This window comes from Emys orbicularis, chromosome 9 (genome assembly GCF_028017835.1).
Source record: "Emys orbicularis isolate rEmyOrb1 chromosome 9, rEmyOrb1.hap1, whole genome shotgun sequence".
Taxonomy (NCBI): Eukaryota; Metazoa; Chordata; order Testudines; family Emydidae; genus Emys; species Emys orbicularis.
The window spans coordinates 105,043,663-105,068,742 of NC_088691.1; the positions used below are offsets into that span (position 1 = coordinate 105,043,663).

At 47.2% G+C, this 25,080-nt stretch overlaps 1 pseudogene; it reads right to left on the bottom strand.

Annotated features, from left to right (window-relative positions):
* Nucleotides 1-982: 982 nt before the first annotated feature.
* On the bottom strand, nt 983-1,352 carry LOC135883477 (histone H2A.J-like; annotated as a pseudogene).
* Nucleotides 1,353-25,080: the final 23,728 nt, after the last annotated feature.

Sequence of the window (25,080 nt, forward strand, 5' to 3'; positions counted from 1 at the left end):
CTTGTGTAGAGAGAGCCCCTGGCAGGCCGGGCCGGTTTGTTTATTGGCCCCGTCCGCAGGTCTGGCCGATCACGGCTCCCACTGGCTGCAGTTCGCTGCTCCAGGCCAATGGGAGCTGCTGGAAGCGGCGTCCAGTAAATCCCGCGGCCCCCATTGGCCTGGAGCAGCGAACCGCGGCCAGTGGGAGCCACGATCGGCCGGACCTGAAGACGGGGCAGGTAAACAAACCAGTCCGGCCCTCCAGGGGCTTTCCCTACACAAGCGGCGACCCCAGTTTGAGAAACTCTGGTGTAGACATACCTTTAGTAGCCTGAATGGCTGAGGTCTGGCTTCTTTAACTGCTCTTTTCTTTATGAATACTCCCCCTCATTCATTCTGATCCTATCCAGCATGTTATGTTGTTCTCCCCAGTTATAGCCTGGTGTCAGTGAAAGTCAGGGTGCTTTCTAACAGTGCATCTCCACTACAGAATTCGCTGCCTTTGCTGCCTGGAATAACCACACTGCCTCGATATTATTTAACAGAGTGGTGCCAAGGGTGTTCCAGGCCCCGTTCAAAGTCTCAAATCCTGGCCCTCTTCCCACCTGCCACAAAACTAAAAAGCAAAACACAATCACCACTAAGTGCTTTTACAAAGGGACCTTCCTAGCATTCTCTGAAGCAATTGCATTAATTAGCTCATCCCAGTCTGTTTATCTGCCTTGCTGCCGCGTTCTCTATAGAAATAACTGCCAGATCACTTAACCTTCCCTGCCCTATGGACATTCTTAGATAGGTCTTGATTAATTTTAGCTTGCTGAAACTCCTCTTGTTCGCAGCCCCGGATATAGGAAGACAACAAAAAGATATGCAGTGCTGTTCCCGTGTTAAGGAAACTCACACCTAAAGACCTGTTGTGACTGTAGCTAAGAAGATCAATGGGCATCTTTGTTTCTAAGTCATTCTTAAAAATTTGGTTGCAAAAACTGGTTGGTGTCTGTGCTCACTTGCCTTTGGCTTTGTGGCTCTCGATTTTCTTGGGCAGCAACACTCCCTGGATGCTGGGCAGGACCCCACCCTGAGCGATGGTGACTCCCCCCAGCAGCTTGTTCAGCTCCTCGTCGTTGGGCACGGCCAGCTGCAGGTGCCGAGGAATAATGCGGGTTTTCTTGTTGTCCTGGGCGGCGTTACCAGCCAGCTCCAGTATCTCAGCAGTCAGATACTCCATCACCGTGGTCACGTACACCGGGGGTCCGGCTCCCACTCGCTCCGAATAGTTCCACACGCCCAACAGGGAACTGCAGCCCAGCACAAGAAGAGAGAGACTTCCCCTTCGCCTGCACTTTCCCTCCTTGCTTTCCGCAGCCAGACATGACGAGGATCCCCTCGCACCTGACTAATCTCACGGCAGCTGGTGACGAGCTCAATCTTGTTCTCAAAACTCTGACAGTTTAAATGCTAATTTTTGTGTGCCTCTTTAGGCCCTCACTGCTGAGACTTTCTGTTCCTCTCTCATGAAAAAAGCAAACCTGTCTCCAATTTCATTTTATTTACTCATCCTGCCGTCAAATTATGTTAATATTGTGTCCATGATGGAGTTAAACCCCTTGCTTTTAAGATCTGATGAACTTTTGTCCTTTGCAAGTTTGCCCAGCGTTACTTTTCTGCTTCAAGATCATTTCTCTTTGAACTGCATGGCTACCTAATGTTTCAACCTGCGAAGCAGCAACTGCCTGACACGCAATGAACCCAGGAGATCGTAATTCCAATAAAGCATCTCCACCAAGTAAATGGTGAGCTCTTGGAGTGTCAAGATCCGGACTCTGAAATGTGTTTTGCTTCCAAGATTAATTTTTGATAAGATGGTAGACGACATTTCTGCCAAAACAAGAAATGAAAACTCTGAAACGATCATTTGCAAGCTATCAGCTTGCAACTTCAGTTCTGGTGCAAGACTGTGTGAAGCCTTGATCTCATCTAAATCAAGAATAGCCTCACCCTGATTTTGTAGTGAATGGATTGCCTCAACCCTGGCTGTGACCATCTTGTCGTGCTTTAGCATTTCCCTGTATTGCTAATATGCTCTTTCAACACATCCCAATGACTAGCAGAAGTGGAGAACAGAGGATACAGTCTTTGAGCAATTCCAGGAAATAAACTAAACTTGGGAACAGCCACTGCAGCAGCTTCTCTAATAGGATTCAGTGAGTGGGTAGCCTGTGAGATCATAGAATCATAGACTATCAGGGTTGGAAGGGACCTCAGGAGGCATCTAGTCCAACCCCCTGCTCAAAGCAGGACCAATCCCCAACTAAATCATCCCAGCCAGGGCTTGTCAAGCCTGACCTTAAAAACCTCTAAGGAAGGAGATTCCACCACCTCCCGAGGTAACCCACTCCAGTGCTTCACAACATAAGACAACATAAGAACGGCCATACTGGGTCAGACCAATGGTCCATCCAGCCCCATATCCTGTCTTCCGACAATGGCCAATGCCTGGTGCTTCAGAGGGAATGAACAGAACAGGGCAACGATCCAGTGATCCACCCTCTGGCGTCCACTCCCAGCTTGTGGCAAACAGAGGCTAGGGACACTTCGGAGCATGGTTTTGCATCCCTGCCCATCCTGGCTATTAGCCATTGATGGTTACTGAGTTCCCCACTGAATTTCATTTTGAACCCCTTTGTATGCTGCAGCTCCCTTGTCATAGCTTTGTCCTCTGCAATCAGCCATAGCTAAACTCTCTGTTTTCAGCTTCTCTAAAATAACCCCCATAATATCCTATCCTGCTTTGATGTGGATATCAATGAAAATCTATGAAATCTACAAAGCATTAAATGGGGCCCTGAATATACCATTGCAGGCACTAAAAGGGGCCCTGGATGGTCCATTTGGGGAACTAAATGGGACCCCAAATACACCATTCGGGGCACAAAGCATGGCCCTGACCACACGGTTTGGGGCACTAAGTTAGGGCCCCACGACAGAAGAAAAGAGACAGGAGTAAAACAAACAAAGGGGGGGGGCACTCTTTACCAGCCCTTGACGAGCCTGAGCCCAATTCCACTGGAACTGTTTGAACCCCTCCCCCCCCCCCCCCCCCCCGCTGTTATTTGAAGTCAGCCTGAGGAAACAGTCAATGAGTTTGCTGTAGTTTTGAATTGTTCCCAACCACTCATTCAATGCAGGGCTTATATGGAGCCCCCACTGGCCTGTATAGCTGCTCTCTGCTGGCAGGCACTCCGGAGGGAGGAGCGGCTGTGGTACCATTGCAATTATCCCCTTGGGCAACAAGGAGTCTGTATCTTTAAAGCTCCCTGCAGCAGCTTGGATGGCACTCACTGTGTACGTATGTACCATGCACCTGGCACTGAAATCCTGTCAACATGGGGACCAATGTCAGAGACTGATAGAGTCCAAACCCCGAAGAGACCATTACGATCATCTGCTCTGACCTCCCGCATCACACAGGCCAGAGAACCTCCCCCAGCGATTCCTGCATTTTCCAGTGGTGAAGCTAGAAAAATTCAAACTGGAAATCACCTGCAAATGTTTACAATGAGGGGAATTAACGTTGTGACATTGCCCATGGATGTGGGGGTGCTCTGTCACTTGTTGTCTTTAACCTGAGATTGGATGTCTTTCCAACGATAAACTCTAGCGAAGCCAACAGTAACTGAGCACGGTGCAGGAATCCCAAAGTGCAATTCTCAGGCTTGTGTTCTGCAGGAGGTCAGACTAGGTGATCACAGTGGTCCCTTCTGGGGTTGAAATCTATGACTCTCTGAAATTTGACGGGTAGAGTGGGTCGTGAGGTGCGCATTTGTGGCTGATTGCTGAAGTGTCTGGTTGCTACACAGGAGACAGCTGGCTGAAATCCAGCGTATTAGATTTGTTTGCTTAGATGAAAAATTAAAAATCAATTCTCTTTTGTTTTTGTTTTTTTTTACCAAGGATAGTGCAGTGAGGAAGGAGCAGTGCATTAAGAAAAGAAGCTTTAACAGCTTTCCAAAGTTGCTGGCGTTCCTGTATCTTTTGCAAGTTCAAAAGGCCCCGATATTGGCTTCTTCCCACTTTCCAGCCTCGGGGTCAGTGTGTTTCACTCATGTGAGTAAAGAGAACAGGACATGCCCTTAGGTTGATAACTAGTTCCAACTCTCAGATGTGTCTGGGCTAAAGGATTTCATGGCACTTCTTCCTTTACTGGAACATTTTATTTCTGTAGTTCCAACAGACCGGTTTTTAGCATTGAGACATATGCGCTGAAGCCACCCGTAGATTTAACAAGTCACGCACTCAGATTCGGAAAGTTAATAACACAATTTTATGGAGAGAAAAGGCCCTTGAAGAGAAACACTTGAGATGATGCACAGATTGGACATTCTGAAAGATTTTGCAAGTTGATAAAGTCTTATAAATATCAAATGGGCTTTTCAGAAAGCACGGCTGCATTCGGAAGGACACCTTCCCAGAGGCTTGGAAAAGTCAGTGTAAATTCTCCATGAATGCATGCTGCAATGCAGTACCCTCTGCGTGTTCTTTAGCGACACAGGCTCCAGCAGTCCAGTTCCCTGAGGACCAGGAACCACATCACGAAACCACCACTGCAGCTGGCACCTTTGGCTCTCTCAGGACAGTGCCAAGACCTGGCTGAACGCTATTCAGTGTGTGTCGATTGTGGTATCTGACCAGCTCTACAGGTGTCAAACTGAATCTCTTTCCCTTGTGCACCTTTTGGCCACATCCCCGTCATCTCCTCCCAACCAGGCTGCACTGGGACAATGATCTTCTCGCTTACAGCCTCACCTCAGATCCCAGATATCACCCTCGCCTGTCCTCACCTCTAGTGCAAATGGCTAAATAGTGGGAATGTCGCTAGGGCAGATGCAATCCCCTGGTGCCCTCCCCTTGCTTGAATCAAACATCAAGGCCTCCCTTCTGAGAGTGCTTCCCGCTGTTCTTGGCAAACATTCAGAGCACTCCTGCTTTCACCACCATCTCCTGACTGGTCCTGGTTTTCTCTCTCTCCTCTGGAGATGGGTGGCACCTGGCTAATATCAGACTGGAAATGAGGCAAAAATTTGTAACAATGAGAGTAATTAACTACGGGAACAATTTACCCAGGGTTGTTATGGATTCAACATCAGTAACAATTTTGGATGTTTTTCTAAAGATAGTCTCTAGGAATTATTTTAGGACAGTTCTGCGGCCTGTGTTATACTTTGCAGTGGTCCCGTCTGGCTTTCCCGCCATACTCCTGCACATGCATGCCCTAGAAATAACACAGTCAGTGTTATTGAGACACGTCTGTTGTAGAGGGCAGCAACTGTAGACAGCACACAACACTCAGTGTGACAGTAGAATTGTTGGCCAAGGAAATGCTGGTAAACCTGCTACTCTTACAAAAATGATCCCGTGGGATCATTAATGTTGGACATACCATGTAACGGTGTGTATATAGCCAGAAATTATTCAAATCCAGAATTATGAACTGGCCATGTCAGAAAGGATGCAGTCAACAAACAAGAGAAGTTGTATACAGTGCACCAGTAGGACAGCAAACTGCTGCGTTAGAAGAATCCAGCTCTACAGGGCCATAAGCCGAGTGCCTTTGGATTCCAGTGTGACACTGTGTGGTAGCTCTGTCCTTTAGCTAAGGAAGATTTTTGCTAGTAATAGGAGAACCGATTGAATTACGTATGGCAGGTGAATTGTACCATGCGTTTAGCGCCTCTTCCGGCTCACAAACACACTGATTTTTACGAGCTTGTTTGTAACTGTTCATGGTTGACAGTTTGTTGGTGAACAAATTTCAACTTATTTCAAGAACTGTTTTCGTTGAGTATTTGTTATTCATTAGTTTGTGGATGATACCAAACTGGGAGGGATTGCAACTGCTTTGGAGGACAGGGTCATAATTCAAAATGATCTGGACAAATTGGAGAAATGGTCTGAGTTAAACAGGATGAAGTTTAACAAAGACAAATGCAAAGTGCTCCACTTAGGAAGAAAAAATCAGTTTCACACATACAGAATGGGAAGAGACTGTCTAGGAAGGAGTACGGCAGAAAGGGATCTAGGGGTTATAGTGGACCACAAGCTAAATATGAGTCAACAGTGTGATGCTGCTGCAAAAAAAGCAAACATGATTCTGGGATGTATTAACAGGTGTGTTGTGAGCAAGACACGAGAAGTCATTCTTCCGCTCTACTCTGCTCTGGTTAGGCCCCAGCTGGAGTATTGTGTCCAGTTCTGGGCACCGCATTTCAAGAAAGATGTGGAGAAATTGGAAAGGGTCCAGAGAAGAGCAACAAGAATGATTAAAGGTCTTGAGAACATGACCTATGAAGGAAGGCTGAAAGAATTGGGTTTGTTTAGTTTGGAAAAGAGAAGACTGAGAGGGGACATGATAGCAGTTTTCAGGTATCTAAAAGGGTGTCATAAGGAGGAGGGAGAAAACTTGTTCACCTTAGCCTCTAAGGATAGAACAAGAAGCAATGGGCTTAAACTGCAGCAAGGGAGGTCTAGGTTGGACATTAGGAAAAAGTTCCTAACTGTCAGGGTGGTTAAACACTGGAATAAATTGCCTAGGAAGGTTGTGGAATCTCCATCTCTGGAGATATTTAAGAGTAGGTTAGATAAATGTCTATCAGGGATGGTCTAGACAGTATTTGGTCCTGCCATGCGGGCAGGGGACTGGACTTGATGACCTCTCGAGGTCCCTACCAGTCCTAGAATCTATGAATCTATGAATCTGTGGGAGTGTGATTGCCCCCCCCAAGTCATATGGCACTAATTCTGCTTCCGGGGGCGGGGGGGAGGTGATTGTAAATTTCTTTTAAACAGGAGGATAGCAAACAGTGAATGATGAATAATGGATAGTGAATACTCTTGTTTGTGACCCAATAACCTGGTGCTCGTGCAAATACAGATATTTATGCCAAGAACAGGAATTCCCTAGATATTTATTCATGTGAACAAAATCCTGTTCTCAGGGTGAAATTCACTCCTGTGCCAAGGGCCAACACAAGGTCTAGGCATCATTCAAGTCAAACTTAAACTCTCAATATAGGACTTAAGAAGAGTTTAAATGGTGCATGGGCCTTGCACTGGTCATCTACACGGGAGTGGATTTCACTCAGAGAGCTACAGTTCAGATACTCTTATCATGCAGAGTAGAGCGTCACTTCAGCCCTGCTTCCATTGATAGAAAGACACTATTCAGCATGAGCAAAGGTCCCAAAATCAATAAGTAGGGGCTCAAAAATGGCTCAGGGTTTGCAAATATTGATCTTGTGCCTCCGGTCAATTCAATTCCAACCCTGTAGGCACAGGAGGAAAAGGATCCTGACAGTGGCCTAGATCTGTCCCTGATGTAACTTGAAGTCAGTGGAGTGACACCAAGGCCAAATCTGGCCTGTAGCCACTAACCGTGAGTTAGAATCATAGAATATCAGGGCTGGAAGGGACCTCAGGAGGTCATCTAGTCCAACCCCCTGCTCAAAGCAGGACCAACCCCAACTAAATCATCCCACCCAGGGCTTTGAACAGGAATTCTAAGCAGGACAGAAGCAAAGGGGAGTTTAAGGAGAGGAAAGGACTGAAGGGTTTTGCTAATAGGGTTTGAAGTGTTATAGAGACATCTCTAGTTCAAAGACAGTCTGGGTCAGTGGTACCTGTCAGGTTCCCCAATATCTGTTTAGTGGTTGATATGTCCTGAGTTGGTCATCTGTCGTGTTCTCAGAGGACAAAATATCATGCTTGTGTAGTTTTGTAAGTCAGCACAGAAACCCAAACCCCATAAGCGGGGAGCCCAAACTCCTCTCTCCCCTCTATAGATGTTCCCCTACGTGGGAGTTCAGCAAGCCGTGGGTGGGGGCAGGTTTGTTGATCATGCTGTACCCATTCTGCAGATCAACAGAAGATTGGACTTGTAAAAGGCATCCATCTGGAATGAAATTCCACTAAGTGGAGTGTGACACTCTGTACCCCACAGTAACACCTTGGCACCCCCATATTCACCACTGTCATGTAATTAGGATATGTTTTGTACAAAGTATGCCTCGTGAGGTATCATTCTAAAAGTCTTGATCTGTTGAACATGAATATCCTGTTGGATTGTACGTGCTGTCATTCTGTGTGAAGTTATGAAGTTTTCCTATGAGTGTGTTACTGAAATATGTTGTGAAGTTGGAAACACCCACAGCTACCCTTTCAGGTACTATGGAGAGGCCAGACAGCGTTGATGGCTAATTAAGGGGAATACACACACTCACAAGGATTACGCCAGGAACTATACAATGGAAACCTCTCAGAGACAGCACATGCACAATAGAGGCTGCTTGATTCACATCACAGCAAACAAGTTGGAAGAAGCTATAAAAGGGGCAAGTGACATCATCATTTGGCCTCACTCCCCCCACAACTCAACAACTGGAAACCCCTCTAGAAAACAAAGACTGAACTGGGGAGGTGGTCACAGGCTGGAAAGAAGAATCCCAACCTGTGTATCAATACCATCAGTGTAAGACATGGCTTGATTCAAACCCAGTTTAGTTTATAGAGCTCAGATTGCATTTTTACTTTTATTTCTTAAGTAATCAACTTTGATCTGTACGCTTACTACTTACAATCACTTAAAATCTGTCTTTCTGTAGTTAATAAATCTGTTCTATATTTTTACCTAAAACAGAGCGTTGCTTGAAGTGCAAGGGAAATCTGCTCAGGAACAAGAGCTGGTGTATGTCCTCTCCACGTTGACGGCTGGTAAGGCTTACATTGGTAAGGCTTCTGACCAGGGCAAGGCAGTACAGCTCTCGAGTCCTAGGCTGGGGAGCTGGGAATTGGCTGGAGCCTCTCTATTGTTGGTTCATGAGTGGCTGGCAAAAGCGTTCATGTAACACAGCTGGGAGTGTCCCTGCCTGTGGATGGCTGTGTGAGTGCAGGACCTGGAGGGGTTTGCGGCTTGTCACAGCATCACAGTGTGAGATGGGTATGCCAGAGGGCTCAGCTGTACCCCAATTCCAGGTTGCACCTTTGGGGCTCCCATCACATGGAGTTACTGCAACCAAGTTGATTTTTCACATGTACCTCCTGACCAGACAATTGTCAACATGACGGTGCATTTCTACAGCAAGTTCCATCTAAGGATCTCAAACTGCTTTACAAACAGTAGTGAGTTGTGCCTCGCAGTGCCTCTGTTAGGAGACATTATTATCACCCTTTCACAGGTGGAGAAACCAAGGCACAGAGAGATTAAGAGGATCAGGATTTCCATGGCTGTCCAGGAGTAGAAGCCAGGTCCTGTGTGTGCTTGTGGTGGGTTTTTTCTTTAGCCATTATAGTAGAGAATTATGGACATTATTACAAGGCTGTGCATCCTCCCTCACAGTAAGATGAAGCTACCTTTCTTGCTAACTTTAATTTCAAGCATTCAGACTATTGCCTTTGGCTGGTATATTATATACTATGAGATTATCGTGCACTCCAGGCATCATACAGTAAATAGGCACTTAGCAAGGCACCGGATTTGCTGTGCTGATTTCAGTTGGTTTGAGTTCCTCCTTTCACAAAACACTGCCATTCCCTGCACTTGGGCTTATGATTTCTGAGGCAAATTCCTCTGTCAGAAAATCCACGTCTCTAGTGTGTAGAAAGAGGTGAATTCCTGCATTCCCTTCCTGGATTTTCCTCCCAGCCAGTTGGCACCTCATACTCGACAAAGAATTGGCCTGTAATAATGGACAGCCAGACTCCTTTGGACTGGAACATTTGCAGGGGCTGACTTGGTGCCGAGTTTAAAGCCTGGGAATATGAGGCAATTCAAAACCTGTCAGTTCCTCACAGAAGGGGATTATTGCTTTATCAGCAAAAATACTACACTGTGTATCTTGCCCAGGAATTAGCCACGTCATGGGGGGGGATGGGTTACATTTCAAAATAGACATTTAGAGGCTTATATGTGTGGCTATAATATGTGTGGATGTGTGTTATGTAATACATGCATGTTTCTGTGCTATGTATTAAACATGCAAAGACTGCACAGGTGGCAGTGGTGGTACTTACAAATTTGCTAGTTGCCTTTAGACAATCACTGTAAAAAAAATCTCTCATTAGCTCATCTTCAGTGTTTCTGACAATCGAGGTGTTTTCTGTGGTCATTATAAGGCAGTGCAAGGGAAGGGGGCAGATACTGAAGACTTTGCCTCAGGGAAAATTGGCAAGTATCCCCACGGTACAGTCCATGGGCCAGATCCTCAGCTGGTATAAATCAATGTAGCTCCATTGACTCCAATTTGCACCATCTCATGGTCTGGCCATACACACGTGTTGCTATAAATGCTTTCATTTGGCATTCAGTGAGCAAAAAGCCATCAAAAAGCACTTGACCTCCCTTAGGGTGACCAGATGTCCCGATTTTATAGGGACAGTCCTGATTTTTGGGTCTTTTTCTTATATAGGCTCCTATTCCCCCCCCACACACACACACACCCTGTCCCGATTTTTCATATTTGCTATCTGGTCACCCTAGCTCCGCTATAAAGCCTGTTGTAGGCAATGGGAGTCTCCTGAACAGAATCTGCATGAAAGTGGAACTGCAGAATCTGCGACAAAGCAACAGCTAGAGTATCAAATATCCTGGTCATCATGAGAGTGTTCAGCTTGTACAAAAGTCCCACTCTTCGATCCAGTAGCTCCTCTCTTTTGCAGAAGATACTGGTAGTCATAAATCTAGTTCTCCTTGGACTGCCTCTGACACATAAGGATTCTGTTATGATAAAGTACACTCATATTTTGTTAATTAACCAAATACCTACTTCCAAAGCATCCACCAGTCTTTCTTTATGGCCATCGATTTCCTCCAGTTTGTAGTTTTTAAGCTAGAAGAGTGTGAAAAATTATGAATCTCAGAACTTGAACATTTGAATTTTGAATTGATTGGAACTTGGAAACTCAGTAAGCAATTTTCTTGCCCCCCCTCAAAGAATTCAAGCTTTGCTTTGAGATGATGTGCTGAAAATTTGGGGCAGGTACATTGTGATCATCATACAGAGGCTGAACTCCCATCTTAAGCGTAAAGCAGAATGCAACTTTAATTATGTCATTGCAAAGTCATAACACCATAATATTCAGATAGATAGATAGATATGTGTGTGTGTGGCTGTGTATACATGTATACATATATTTGGGACTGTGTAAGTGTGAAATAAATAGGTCTGTTAAAAGGAGGTACTATAATTATTTGGCTTGCAGACAAAGCGAGGGAGATTGATTGAAATCAGTGCAGTTGACTGTCTAATGTATTTCCTGTTCTATAATATGGTACTATATTGTTGAGGAAGGGGATTTTTTTAAAATATAGCCTTTGATGTATGGTTGCAGCAAGTGCCTTGATTGACTGCAATAATTAAGACAGTGAGCATTGCTCTGTGAGATGATTTAATTTCTCTCTTAAGTTAATTATTTCTTTATTAGTAAAAAAGGCATCTGAACGGATCTCAGTAGAACCTTCTCCCCCCTCAAATACTGTACAGTATATGTGCTGTGATGCAAGCCTTAATAAATCAAATTCAATGCCGAGTGGACAAAGACATGCTGATTAGAGGAGCCGTTGTTTGAGGATTTGTTTTTCAAAGTGTTTCACCAGTAAATCTAAGCCAAGTAGAAAAAATTATTTTTCTTGTCAACCCCCAGGTTTAAATATGATGAGACAGGTATTTGTTGTGTCAGGTTAATTGTTCTTGGCTTTTTGAAACCACAGCCCAGAGTGAGTGTGAATATTAACTCAAGCAAGTAGTGGGCTTACCACAGAGGGAGACCGTATTAGCCAGACCCACACAGTCCCCAGTAGCTTTCGTGACCAGCCAGTCAGCACATGGGAAGGTCATTGTGACCTTAGCCGTTTGCTGAATCTGTAAATAAGTCATTACAGAGTTTACAACACAATCTGTAGTGGGAGAAGGAGGGAGAAAATAGCATTGAAGTGGAACCATTGTTCTTTACGAAGTAAGTAGAGGTTCTTTCTAAAACTGGGACACATGAACCTTTAACTCGTGTGTGTGTGTGTGTGTGTGTCCAGTTCCCATTTTAAATGTCTCTCTCTCTCACACACACACACGCACACACAGTCCTCTTTTTTCTGAAGCAACTACTTTCACATTAAAGCCAGTAGCTGATGCTGTGAGATTTGGACTCTTATAACATTAGACTCTGTGACATATATTTACATATGGTAATAATCAGAAGAACTTATTATCAAACCAAGGACTGTATTTTAATGACTCCACTTAAGTGTGTTAGGGTTTCATTTGTAAAGAATATTTTTGTTCTCCTTAGATCTCTGCTTCATTTTGTGTGTGTGTGTCTGTGTGTGTGTGTGTGTGTCTGTGTGTAGCCCTGCAGCATCATTGTGCCTGGCTTTGAAGCAGGTACTTTCATTATAGAATTGAAGAATGACCAGGCTGACGCCTATTGATTAAAGTAATGAGATGAGCTGACCTAGGTAACCGTGTGTGCACTGTAGGTAAGATATGAGCCTCTCGGTGCTTACACATGCAGGCACCCTTACTCTTGTGAAATTAGGACTTACTTGAAGGAGTAAGGACTGCTGGGATCAGCCTAGAAGCTGCTGCCATAAATCAGTTTTGCAGCCATCTTTCATACAGCCCCCATCACCATAGTCTGGAAATACAACCTCTAATGTGTTTCCTCACTTCTGAGAGCAGTGCTAGTGTCCCCTTTGTACATAGGGGAAACCGAGGCACAGAGCGGCTAGGTGACTTGCCCAGGGTCATACAGGAAGTCTGTGGCAGAGCAGGGAATTGACCAGCTCTCTATAATCCTAGGCTAGTGCCTCAACCACTGGACAAGTCACACTGGGGGATTGGAGCTGTGATACGTCTCTGACTCTCTAGTGTCCCACACAGGCTGCTCATGTACATCTCTGGGCCAGCCGTGGTAACATGGTACTAGTGATGTTTCTGGGATAAAGGTCAGTGATGCTTGCATTTCTCTTTGGGACACAGCAGTCAGCGAGGCAGCAGATGGACCCGTTCATTCGAGCTAATCAAACCTTCCCCCAAGACTCACTGAGAGATCAGAGGGTTCCATTCCCCCTTTTTAACTTACCATCCCCTAATGTAATTCAATATAACCCCTTCCATAGGAGCTAGGTCCTAGAATGCATGGAAGTGTTCATAGATCTGCAGTTATGATGTCAGCATACAGAATGAGAGCAGCGGGAGACGGAGGAGTGGTGAAGGAGAAGACCCCTGTGTTGGAAAGAGACAACATGCTCCTGCTCCAGCTGAAGTCCCGGAGAGCAGGAACAGGCCCGGGGAGGAGCTCCTGGCTCACTGACACTGCTTTAGCTCCATCCGAAGGTTCAGGAGAGAAACTGGGTTGGATTCTGAAGCTGCTCACTCCAGTTTTACGCTGACTGCAGGGGAGCTGCCGGTGTGTCTGGGAGCAGACTCAGGCCCACCACCCTCTCCTTATTTCTCTCCGTAGCAGAAAGGACCCGTCACCTTGAGGTCTTATCTCCAAATCTGCTCCTGTTGTCTGATCTGCCTCTGCTGAACGCCTGCCTGGTTCCACACGGGCTGCCTGGTGGCGGATGGCGAGAGCGGTGACACCTCCTCTGTCTTTCCACGCTCCCAGCAGATAGCCCCAGGACAGGCCCCTGCATCGCCGGGAGCTGCCGTCTCCATTGGTCACTAGCAGGCTGGCTGTTTTCAGTGCTTATTAAGGTCTGTTTGGGGAGGGAGCGGGAGACAACCTAGGATATGCCAGATTAGCCATAATCTCTGGCGAGATGCAGGCTCACAGCTTTGTACCCTCCCCCCTCACCAGCTCTTGTTCACTTGCTTTTAAATTCCTACCTCTCTTTGCTTCCGGTTTTTACCATTTTACTTCCAAAGGGCCAGTTTGTAGCCAGTCCCTGAACTGGCACATGGAGGGGTTCAGAGGTCACGGGGAGCTCCCGGCCATGTGGCCCTTCCTCCACCCCCCACCCCCCATACACACAGTTGCTGGTTGTAGTTGCAGCCCTTTGGCTCCCCTGATCTCTGTGTCAGAGGGAGTGAGCGAGCAGTACGTGGTCTGTCCATCGCTCCCCCATCCCCCCGAAACCTGTTCCTTTGCAAACATGTGAATGACGGACTCCGCACTGCTGCCAAATGCCTTTGCTGGAAGAAGAGATGTGCAAGACGTAGTGCACAAGAACCTCATGCCAAGAAAACTGAACCACAGCCTGGGTTAGCGTCCACACTGCTTGGCTGAAGGATGGATGCCACTGGGCACCCCGTGGAATTCGGGGACTGACCACAAAGCAAAGCAAAGCCCTGGCAGCGGCAGTGGAATATTGCTTTGAGTTACAGGTTTGCAAGTTCCTGTGGGAACTGGAACCAAAGAGAAAGCCTGTGAGAACTGTTGCCAAGGGACACCACCCCCGTTACTTACCGATCTACCTCCTTTCACAGGCCTGTCTCCTTTTGCTCCTGTTTGACACCATTCTTTTCTAATCTGTTTTAGTCTCTCCGGGTTCTTACACATTTGGTGGTTCTCTCTTGCCCATCACCATGGTATCTGAGCCCTAGAAATGGATGAGCCCAGAGCAGACTCTCCGATGGGGATGCCCCGTGTCTGGGGGATCGTGGATCCAGATCCAAGCGTGCTAGCACAGCCCAAACTCAAATTTATACCAATTCCCTCCAGTCCTCCTGTTTTCATTGTCCTCTGTCACAGGAGGGCCTGGGTTGGCTCCACCTGGCATCCAGGGTCATTGAGCCCCTCCGGATGGTTTCCCATTTAGCCTCTTTCAGGCAGCCCTATCCAAAGCCCTCCCCTCCCCCCCTCCCCAATGTAAGAAGTGGGATCTCAGCAGCGACTCTCGCTGTTGCCTTGCCAGCTGCTCTCAGCAGAGTCGTCTGCCTGTTCCCGCACTCTTGGCCTCTCTCCAATCTGTCAGCACCTGCTCCCCCCACCTCGCTTGTTGGCAGTGGGGGTGGGAACCTGGAAGGTGTTCAGCAGACTGCAGTGTCTCGCTGGGTTGTCTGCCAATAACGACACCCCCCCCCCTTGCTGAATCATGACTCAACAGTGGAAAGGTCCCACAGGATGAGAAAAAGACCATTAAGCTCTTTGGCTCATTGGTACATTTTCCTGAGTGACTTCTCACCAGCTGAGCAGGTTACGAAGAGCTGCAAAGAGGGTTAGATTCAAATACCTGGGCCCCAACTCAGCACTGGGGTTAAGTACCACTTCCACTGGTGTGTAAGCAGGGCCAGCGCATGAATTACAGCAAGGACGAATTAGACCTATCGTGCTTTAATGGGACTGCCTAGGAAGCACATTAGAAAACCAGATCCAGGGTGGATGTAAATGGTCCTCCCTTGTGCTACACTGATTTATGGCAGCTGAAGATCCAGCCCATTGGTTTGGGCTCAGGTTTAAACGAGAGCTGGGCCAGAATCAGACCCCCATATTCAAAGCCTCCGCAGATGAAGTCTGTATTCAGCTCTGAAATGCAGCGTCAACTTGTGAGCCAGAAGCAGGTCTAGTGTAAACACAACAGGCCTGGTTTTCCTCGCACACACCTACACCTAGGGGGGTTGCTCCTGTTTTAGACCAGGGTAAGTGAGCAGAGAATTGGGCCAATTTATTTTAAACTTTGCCTGTGGAGTTGGTGCTCACGAGCTGTTGCAGATCAACAGCCCTGGAGAAGGGAATTCCCTCTCCAGCCACAGAAGGGATACAGCACAGGCAGCATCAGGTCAGGCTTCCCTGCAGTCCCTCACTGTTAGAGCACCTACAGCCCTGGGACGGTAATTCAGTGTTTCCAGCCCATTTGCAGAGGCTTTCTGTTGAGACTGCCAGAGTGTGGGTAGCATTTGGGATGTGGGCCCTAAACCGAGAGCTCCGTCCAACACTGTCTCTGGGCAATCTAGCCACACCATCCTGTGTCCTTCTCTGGGCTGGCAGGGATTGGGCCTGGCAAGGGGAGATATAGTTCCTTGGACACCATGTAGGGCCAGGTACAGTGCAGACCATTGCGTTTGACAGCAGCACACCAGGGCAGTCACACCGACCCCCTTTCTCATTCATTAGGCGGCTCACACTCCCAAGTGGCTTCTTTAAACTCCCAGCAAATGCCTGATCTCAGGGGCCCTGCTGTCACCTTCCCTGACATCACAGGGCTGTCCTGCAACCTGTGAATTGTATACAGCATCAGTCGCATGGGTTGAAACAAATATATGGAGCTAACCTGGAGGCACTTGGAGAATGAGCAAAGATTCTGCACTGGCCTATAGGCCAGAAAGGCTTCCAGAGCACTGCAGGTTTAGAAGCCCAAAGGGAAGTGGAGGACAGGAATGGGGCAGCCCCCCACTGAAGACACATGGAGAAGAAAGTAAAAGCAGCTTCGGTGTCTGAAATCCTTCCCACCGCCGGTGTTCTGTGACGCTGGCTCCAGCTGCAGCCCTGTCGAGAGAGAGCTGACACTACCTTGTACTTTCCTGCCTGCACGCTTTACTTATCTGCCTCGCCGGAGGAAGACCTGGTGTATTTACCGCCACAGGTTCTCAGCTGGATAAAAACATTAACCGACAGGAGGAAAAACCACTTGCTTCACAGGGTTTATCATTGCTTGGTATTTACTGAGCGAATGCCAGGTGCTGATTATGCATTTACAGAGCCCTGCTCCCCCCTCTCCCCCCCCGCCTGCCCGAATCGTCAGGGGAGATATTCAAACACTCTGCTCCATTTGCTGTCAGTCAGCAATTGTGAACTGCAGGGCAGCCTGGGAGTGCTAGGTTCTTAGAACCATTCCCCCTATGGTTCTAGATATGGCTCTGTAACAGTTTGGATGCGGTGCCTATATAGCTAGAGAGAACCATCTAGTTCATCTGTCTAAGTACTGGCACGTGCATGCATATATGTATGATATAATATGCAGATATATGAATATTAAAGAGATCCCAATGAATTTTCTATGGCTGTGTTCACCACTGCCCTCTACTGGATGGAATCAGAACTGTTCAACTCTCATAAACCCTATACTGCTAGTAGCTAAGAGAGGGTCTCCTTTCATTCAAGTGCCAGGAGCCTGTGCTTTTGGAGCCAGAGACTGAGTTCTAGCCACTGCTTAACATGTGCCAGGGCTTGCCAGGGCTGCACCCCGGCACCTTTAGGCTTGGCAGTTCATAGATCCCGCACCTCTGCCACTTGCTGCATCAGTTATGAATGTAAAAAAATTGCTTGAGCCCCAGCCCGCAGCTCCAACCCACACCAGGGAATGTCACTGTTCAGAGTCCATGATCGTGCCAAAGTAGAGGCTGCCAATAATGGAGCTAATTGCCAGAATTAACTTCTAAACTCTGTCTCAGTAATGTCCCAAGGCAGTGAGTTCCCCAGGTTAATTACATGTCATGTTGTTTCTTGGTGTGGTAGATTCAATAGCAGTGGCTTTTTGATTCCAGCTCCTGGGCTATAATATGTAAAGATTCATCAATGGCAGAATCATTTTTCTGAACCTGCCGCCTCTCCCAGAACATTTGGGGTTTGAAGGAGTCCTGTATTTGGCACACTTCCCCTTCTACCCCCATGGTATGGTGGTTTGCTTCAGTGACTGTTGTACTGAATGGAGATTTAAGAAAACTGGGTTTGATTCCCAGTTCTGCTGCTAGATAACCTTGAGCAAGTCACTTGGTGTCTCTGTGCCTCAGTTTCTCCATCTATATCATGGGGCTAATGATACTGACCTCCTTTGTAAAGGATTTTGAGTTCTACAAGCGAAAAAGAGCTAGGCATTATTATTAGAAAGAAATACGGGCCAAAGCAGATGCTATTTATCCACCTCACTCCTTCTCCCTGCAAAACACTGAGGTTTGGGATAAAATAGGACAGGAATCCAAGCCTTCTCTGGCTTTGTTTTGGCAAAACCAAAACACCTCACTGCTGCAATTTTGCACACTTAAATCTAACTCGCCCTACAGTACTGTTCACTTTTCTAGGATCCCTGGAAAATCACACGGTTCTCATTTTAAGACAAATGCTTAGATGGAAAGAAAAGTCCCATAAAGAACGCAATGGAAGCTGTCACATCTGCACCATCTGAACACCATCTGTCTCCCAAGCGTTATGAAAAAACAAAGCCCACCCAATTTCCTTGGGATAGATCAGTGCAATGTTTAGCAGGAACATCTGGAGAAGGAGTGAACACATTTCAGTTAGACAACAGCATCATAAAACTTCAACTTAGTGAATTAACCCCCCTGGAGGTGCAACGCCAGAGAGCTGAACTGCTTTGTTAAGTAAAGTTTAGCCAGGCATGGTAGGGCTTTTATCATAAACAGTTATGCACACGTGGCATCAGCTTTAGGGTGATCAGATGTCCCGATTTTATAGGGACAGTCCCGATTTTGGGGTCTTTTTCTTATTTAGGTTCCTATTACCCCCCACCCCCGTCCCGATTTTTCACACTTGCTGTCTGGTCACCCTAATCGGCTTCCTTCTCAGCCTGCCCTGTGATGTGCTTTTTTGTCTCAGACTGACACAGCTCCTTCTCTGAAGGACAGCAGAGGGTGCTGGGGCATGTTGGGAATCCCACCGGCAGGAAAAGAGATGCTATTTTGGAGGTGGAAACAAGAGCACTAGTGAGATGGTGGATGGAAGGCAGTAGGGAGAGAGAGAACTGACAGCCCATCTTTGCACAAGGGACCAGGTGCAGGAGGTGCCATTTTGCTGTTGACGGGTTAGTTCTCCAACAGCAAAAAAGCCAACTAACTGCCAAGCCAGGAATCTAATATTGGCTCCCAGACCCCTCTCTATGCCTGCACTCACGTCTGCAGAGCGGGGTACAGGGTTCCAGGGCTTTAGCCCTCCGGGTTTCCACTTACCCACCTCTGTGCCCAAAGAGTGACTGCAGATTCGCTCCCTCCAGCCTTCTTCTGCTTTCAAGGTCCTCTCCTTATCATCCTTGCCCAGCTCCTCCCCCCGCTGGGTTTCTGCTGCACTTAGGGTTTATCAGTCAAGCTTGACTCTCCCCCAGAAGCTGTGGAGAAGGTTAATTGGTCCTTTCTGAGCCACGGCAACCCCTTCACGGTTGGTGTGGGGTGAATGCCCCATCACGGGAAGGTAGTATGAATAGAGATGGGCTGGATTTGGTTTTGGACATACAAATATAAAACCAGCGGCGTTTTGACTCCAAATCCCAGTGTATGTGCATTGCCATGTCGGGGTGGGGGTTGGGATAATGGCTACAGTTTGACAGCGAAGAGGCAGGTCCCTGGACAGAGGTAGAAGAAAAAGCAGACACAGTTTTGATGTGATATTTGTAAAGTGTCACAATAACCCATAATAACAAATGTTGATGGGAAAAGGTGCAAAAAAAGAGACAGGCTGACCTGGTCCAACTAAAAAGGCCTCCGGCTGTAACTCAGGGGCTGTGTTAAGCTCAGGGCTGATCAACCAGAAAGTGTGAAACTGGGAATCAATGAACCAAAATTGGTGTGTTGGAAATTAGGCCTAAGTGGTGAGCAAAATAAAGCGGGGAGGGGCTATTCTGCCCATCTTTCCCTTGGAGGTCCTGAGGGGGGAAAAGAGACATGGGGGGGGGGGGGAAAGCCAGCTATCATGACACAGGCTGACTGAAAGCTGAGGGCAGAGGAAAGAGCGAATTTCACCATCATGGCTGCAACCCCCACCGTCTCCTGGGGCCCCGGGACCCACTGTAACATCTCTGGCCCTTGGTCATCCTGATTCTGAGAGACGTCCTGACCAGGCCAGGCCAAAAGAGGGACCCAGACGACATAGTCATCTCCTCTGGCTGAATCCCAAACACCACCTGGGATATGAGACTTCGTCCTCCTCCCCCACGCACACCTCCAAGGGGTCCTTTTCCTTCCCCACCTTCTTTCTTCCCTTTCCCCTCCCTCTTTCTCTCTCTCCCTCCCTCTCTTTGCCTTCTGTCTAATAAGGGTCTGGCTTAGCCAGCCAGGACTATATTTTGCAACACTGCTGTGAGCCTGTAGCGAAAGAGGCAACTAAAAGCAATGCCCTAAATAGCCCAATGCTTGTACCAGTTTTTCCAGCAGAGAGGTTGCAAGTGAGAGAAGCTGCGTTTTCTGTTCTTTTCTCTCCCCCTGTGCATTTTGTCTTGTTTTGTCATCAAGGAAGCAGGATCAGACTTTAACAACAAGAACAGCTCCAGTCCTTTTCAACTAAATTCCCCTGAAAAGGACAGTTAGTACCATCTTTAATACCCCCCTAAAAGACAAGGGGGGGTGTCTTTCTAAAAACTCTCTCCGACTAAAGGGCGAGGGAGAAGAGATGTTGTTCAAATGAAAGCCTTACTTCATAAGTCCCATTTCAAATGGTTTAACTGTTTTTCCTTTGTTAATAAAAGGTTAGAAGGATTTTTAATGGTGTGTGTGCCACAGTGCTAAGCAGGCTGTGGGCTCTGTATAGCGCACCCCGAACCTTGTTTAATGTGGGTCAGTTTCAGACTCATGTTAACACTTTGGACTCTTTGGGCCCATAGAATTCATCAAGTTAATACAACAGTATTCCCTGGCCACAGCCCAAATCCTGCCTTTCCCTTAGCACAACAAAGCTGTCCCAGCCCTACGACAAGCAGGGGAACCGCCACAGCTGTAGGGTCAGGAAGAGGAATTTCCCTATGTGGGAAGAGAGGAGCCATCATGTTTGAAACTCATAAAGGGAGAGATTTCAGCGAGGGAAAGAAACGAAGCCCTATAGCAGGTGGGGAAGGGGATTTTCTACAATGTGTTTCCATGGCTGTAGAGGCACACAGCAAATTTCGGGTCTGGATTCTCTAGTCCCCAAGGATTCATTTTAGTCTCTTCTCTAGTTGCCAGTTAGCCCATGTCTCTGCCCAGTCACCCGTTTCTGTGGAAGTGACGTCCCTCTGTGCTACATGCATATCAGGTAGAATGCAGCAGCAGCAGCAGCAGCATACGGTGGATGGAAAAATATCCCTTGTTCTATGTCTAAAAACAAATAAAAAACCAGCAGGGCTTTGGGGCCAGATTCATCCCTGGTGTCACTCCATCGACTTCAGTGGCATTGCACCAGTGCGGAATCAGGTGCTTTAATTCCTAAGGAATGAAAACCAGCAAAGCCCCAGTAAAGGTGGAGGCGGCGGAATGCAGTGGTGTACAAAGGCCTGGGAGGGGGGGTCTATTCGTCCTTATCACCAAACGTCTTCATGCAAAACACCCCCTGTCAAGCCTACACCTTAGTGATGGGTTTGCATGTGAAGGCCAGATACAGTGGCTATAGAAAACGAGCTCCTCCTGCCTTTTTAAGAACTTCACAACTTCAGTGATGAGCTTGAATTTATATTTAAAATAACCTGCAGCTTTGAATCCCATTTGCACATCTACTTTATCCATCTTTGAATCCACTGCCCTCAGGAGCGGAACCAATTTCTGAACAGCAAAATGCTTTTACCGCATTAATAATAGATGGCTGAAGCTGCACCAGTCAGATCGTGATATGGACGTGAATGTTGGACATTCCAAAGTTTGGCCGTGCGTGGAGCTCAGGTTTGGGCTCCCCTTTAGTTAATGGCGCTTATTTTTAGCTCGCTAGTTTTTGAATGCCGCTGCTTAAGTAGACAGAACCTAACCTACTACAGCAGTGAGGAATTTGTGTTTGAGGATTTAAAGAAAGTGCTGCAAAAGCTGGCCCAGGGTTAAAGAAACAGGCAAGAAGAGCCCAGAGATGAAAATGTGAATCAGCCCCTTTACTGTGGGTGGATTTAGGACTCTGAATCTGAATTCATACGTCACAGTGGTGAAAAATGATCCCTAGCTCTAGTGGCTTGAACCAAAGCCCTCTGGATTCAAAGACACCCCCCTCACACACAACTTGGGAGATGGGGAGGCAAACTGTGGATGCAACTGTTGCAGCTTAGGCCCACCTTTAGAAGAACCATCATTATGTGAGGTTGTAGCTGAAGGGGAAGCCTCACAGTGATCTCAGGTTGTGCTTTGATAGGCATCCAAAGGTCAGATGTGTATGTGAAGCCATTCTGAGCCTCCACAGATCTCCTGTGTGACATGGGAATCTCCCACGAATGGGTTTACTTGTGAGGTAGTCAATACTTCCTGCTTCAGTGAGACCCGCTGTATTTCTTCCTGTCGCTTCTGCTTCCAAGTCTGTCCACAGTCAGGAAGTGCAGCAGAGCCATAAAAATTAAAAACAGAAAAAAGTTAACCAAATGATTTGGAACTTCAGATAGGGCGGATGTTTGTTTGGGTAAAGACGCGGTTTTAATCTTACTGGTTCGTCTCTTTGTTTAATGGTAAATTGTATGGAACCTTATTACTCCATAATTTGTGACGCACGTTAGAAAATGAAATTAACATCAGGCCTGCCAAGTGACCTCTTCCACGATACTGCAAATAGACAGAATGGATTCAGCCTCTACTATGGCAGTAGGTATGCCTCCCCCCCCCCCCCCCCCATCATCATAGTATCTGAACACCTCACAAACAATGCCTGTCTCTTCACAGCCCCCGCTTGTGTTGTAGGGCAGGGCTGTTATCCCCATTGTACAGAGGGGGATACTGAGGCACGGCAATTAAGCGACTTGCCCAGGGGCACAAAGACGAGTGACAAACTGAACCCCGACCTGAGTGCCAGTCCTGGGACCCTACCCACAAGGTGTGAGCATGGTGACGTGGGAGGGAGTAGGGTGCAGTGGACAGGGCACTGGACTGGGACTCTGGAGGCTTTGGGCTAAATCCACAAAGGGATTTAGGCACCTAACTGTCACTTTAGGCATCTAAATCCAAAATTTAGATTCTCAAAACCCCTGCTCAGCCCACATCTAAACCTATAGGTGCCTAAAGCCCCTATGCACCTATGTTTCTGCGGCTTAATTCCCCCAGGCAGCTAAAAAACTAGGCAGGAGATTGTGCACTACTGCCCAGCACCTGGACACCCAGCTCACACCTAAGCCCCAGTGTGGTATCCTCAGTCTAGGCATTGCTGTGCCTGTCTCACCGGTGGAGCCCTGTCTGGTAGACGTGTTCAGAGCCCGCACTGTGGGAGGCTCCGGTTGGACTTCCCACTCTGCCTGATGTGGAGCAGAGGTTTGATGTCTCACTTGCCCGCAGAGCCCCTAACTACCCGGCTATAAGGTCAGTCTCACTCTTTGATGGGTCCCATGACTAGGAAATCAAGCGGAGGATTGGAATCCGGGTCTCCTACCTCCCAGGTGAGCGCTCTAACCACTGGGCGAGAGGTGGGGCACCACCTTTCCCTTCATTCTTCTGGGAGAAGGGCTTAGACGCTTGACTGCCAGAGCAGGCTCATGACTCCGAATCCCAGGCAGAGGGCGGCGTTAATTTCCTCGGAGGGATGGAGCTCAGATTACAGCCAGTTCCTCTGCATTTCCTGCTGGCTAGTTTAGGGGCTGCCGCTCCACCGCTTGCTGGCTTTTGTGATCCCCATTCTTAGGTGCCTCACTCTCCCCATGAATCACATAAAGCACCCTGGCTCCCGGCTTGGGACCGTGGCTTGCACGAAGCAGCCTGGTGCCCAGAAGATAGGCAGTCCAATGCTGAGTCTACATCCGCCTTGCTCTAATCTCAGCTCTGCTCCTAATCTGCTGTGTGACCTTGGCCAAATGTCTGGGCCTCCGATTCCCCTCCTACCATTTGTCTGTCTTGTTTCTTCAGAGCGCAAGCTCCTTGGGGCAGGGACGGTCTCTCACACGTCGTTCTCCAGCGCCTAGCCCATTAGGACCCATTCTGCTAACGTATTAAAAATAATAAGGCCATCCGTCCTCTGCTGCTCCAAGATACTGCCATTATTCCTAGGGCAATACTAGGGTGCCACCATGCAGCCCCGGTGGATACATGTGGCTAGTTAATGGGGATCCCTGAAGGGCAGCTTCTTTACTTGCTAACCTTACTAGGTTCCTTTCAAGTTTATAAAGAAAGGAGCGGAAATTGAGATCACTTCCATTGCTTGGTGCAATCACTGGCACTTGAATGGATTCAGACCACACTGCATGCTGGTCCCCTTACCATTTTTGTCACAAGCACAAAGTACGGGAATTAAATGCATCTATCCTGCAACTACCCTGATTTTTGACACATCATAGCCTGCATAACTTTGCCCTTTGCTATGTCCTCCAGTTTGACGGGCAGCTATCCCCCGGCACAGCTTTAGCAAGCTGTGAGAGAAAGGTGAATAACTAGCGAGCTAAAATTCAGATTAACACCCAAGGTTAACACAGCATGAGCACATTGCTTTCTCTCACCAACCCTGCTCAGTATTTAAACTGAGATAGTGTGTTCCCATGGGGAAAATTGGACGAGAATAGAAAGAGGCACAGCATGTATCTATTATTGTGGCAATGATTGTATTGAGCATGGAAAATGGAACAATATATAACCCAGTCTTAATAAAAACAATGAGGCGTCCTTGTGGCACCTTAGAGACTAACACATTTATTTGGGCATAAGCTTTCGTGGGCTAGAACCCACTTCATCAGATGCATGAAGTGAAAAATACAGGAGCAGGTATAAATACATGAAAGGATGGGGGTTGCTTTACCAAGTGTGAGGTCAGTCTAATGAGATTAAATTAATTAACAATAGAATACCAAGGGAGGAAAAATAACTTTTGAAGTGGTAAGAGAGTGGCCCATAACAGACCATTGACAAGAAGGTGTGAGTAACAGTAGGGAGAAATTAGTATTGGGGAAATTAAGTTTAGATTTTGTAATGACCCAACCACTCCCAGTCTTTATTCAAACCTAATCTGATGGTATCTAGTTTGCAAATTAATTCCAGTTCTGCAGCTTCATGTTGGAGTCTGCTTTTGAAGCTTTTTTGTTGAAGAATTGCCACTTTTGGGTCTGGTATTGAGTGACCAGAGAGGTTGAAGTGTTCTCCTACTGGTTTTTGAATGTTATGATTCCTGATGTCAGATTTGTGTCCATTTATTCTTTTGTGTAGAGACTGTCCGGTTTGGCCAATGTACATGGCAGAGGGGCATTGCTGGCACATGATGGCATATATCACATTGGTAGATGTGCAGGTGAACAAGCCCCGGATGGTGTGG